We start from the raw sequence: 2,125 nt of genomic DNA, 5'->3' as shown, positions 1-2,125 counted from the left end.
CCAAGGCAAGGCCCTGGTATTGGCTGTGTTGATTTTCTTAACGTTATACTCCCTACTTTTCACCACTATTTTCCACTCTTACACCCTTTCATTGCCTTATCATCCCTAAAATGCCTGAGTCATTGCTATGTCAACTTCTGCCCCCCACACACTCTTCTATTCTCTAAACCTGCACTTGTTTTCACATCCTTGCCAGCTCAGTTCCAAACCTAAGCTATATCATATCAATCATATTGATAACTCTTTCAAAAAGCCTTATTTTCTTTCCTTTTTGGAGAGGTTTTTTCATAGGGTGCACGCACTCTCCAGAAAGACAGAGACAGAGCGACAAAAAAGCTAGAAATTACCCCCCCGGAGAGGGGGGGATGGCCACGCTACAATATGTTCTCCTCTATTCTCCTCTCGGGATCCTGGGCACACATGCACAGGCACCCAGTGGGAGTTTAAGCTACTGGGTCCAAGACTTGAACCGCAGTCAACTACATGGATGTACAGCGACATAGCCATTACACCAACTGCTGGTTCCCAAAAAAGCCTTATTTTCTTATCCTTTCCTACTGTACTCTTTATTCCAGTTTGAAGCAAACTAATATACATTAACGAGTTTTTTTTCTCTCTTTATCTCTGAGTCTAGCTGCCAAGTATTTTGCCTTTGCGCTGATCGCACCACTAGAAGTGACTTCTGACCTCTTTGTAACCTCAGGGATGTCTTTCCTCCTTTTTAGATGCCACTAGTCATCTTCTTTCCCTTTTACCTTCCTAAGCATTCAAATTTTCACTAATCTCTTCAAGCTCTACTCCCAAAACTTGGAGAAAACAGTCTTTAAAGTACCAACTGTGTTAACTTCTCTTCTACTTTTCTCCAGGAGTAATTATAACTAAATTCATTTCTATCCCTTCTAACCCTCCTCTGAGAGATCAACCCTCCTCTGAGAGATCGGCCCTTCCTCCAAAGCACATAATTACAGCCACCATCATTTTTCTTCGACCATACTCATCAATGATATTTTTGTCCTTTCTTCCTGATAATGGGAAATTCTCAGTTTTCATAGAGTCCTTCCTGTCAGCTCATCTTTCACCATAATTAATATAAGCTACCATCTATGCCTTTTCTTTCCCTGTTCAAAAACATTTATAAAGAACAATCTGTTTATGCTGCGCTTATTCTCACCTACACCAGTAATTAATTTCCAAAAGTCCCAATAGTGATCTAAATAAGTAACTCAGGGTGACCAAACTCATAGTGTTCTGATATTAAACCAGAATTTAACTTACTACTTTATTTATTTATTTATTTTTAGGAGAGATTTTTGCTGTAGGATGCATGCACTCACTGGAGAGACAGAGAAACAGAAAGTGAGAAATCACAGATGGCCATATCACAATTTCTTCTTCATTTTCCTCTCAGGATTTTGGGCACATGCGCTAAGTGTGAGTTTTAAGTTCCTGAGTTCAGGACTCAAACCACAGTCGGCCATGTAGGAGTCCAGTGATGTAACCGTTATGCCATCTGTTGGTCCCATTAGATTACTTTTAAAAGCTGGAATTATTTTTACTGTATGAACCAGAATTCTTTCCACATAGGAAAAGTACACAAGAAGCCAAATTAGACGGAGAGAATTACTTGCGTGGCACCTTTTCATACAATGAATTTGATGACTTAATAACTTAATAGTTATGGTTTCAGGGAACTAGCAGTTAGCGTAATGGCTATGTTGCTGGACTCCCACGTAGTCAGCCGTGGTTCGCGTCCCGGCCCCGGTGGCTTAAAACTCATGCCGGGCGCGTGTGCGTGTGTGCCCAAGATCCTGAGAGGAGAATGGAGGAGAAGGGATTGCGGCGTGACCATCCCCCCTGGGGGGTGATTTCTCGCTTTCTAGCTCTATGTCTCTCTCTGTCTATCTGGCGAGCACACACGCCCTATAGTGAAAACCTCTCAAAAAAAAAATTAAAAAAAAAATTAGTTATGGTTTCAATTTATCAGACAGAGAAGTGATTATTTTTACAACATTGATATTTGGAGGGCCTAAGTTTGTAGCTCAGAGTCCTCTGAGGCCAGGACTATACTATACACACAAATTGTTTTTCTTTGAGCAGACTTGTGGTTTCAGTATTACCTATTGCA

This window comes from Tupaia chinensis, unplaced genomic scaffold, assembly GCF_000334495.1.
Source record: "Tupaia chinensis unplaced genomic scaffold, TupChi_1.0 Scaffold000544_1, whole genome shotgun sequence".
Classification (NCBI taxonomy): Eukaryota; Metazoa; Chordata; class Mammalia; order Scandentia; family Tupaiidae; genus Tupaia; species Tupaia belangeri.
This window is presented reverse-complemented; position numbering follows the sequence as displayed.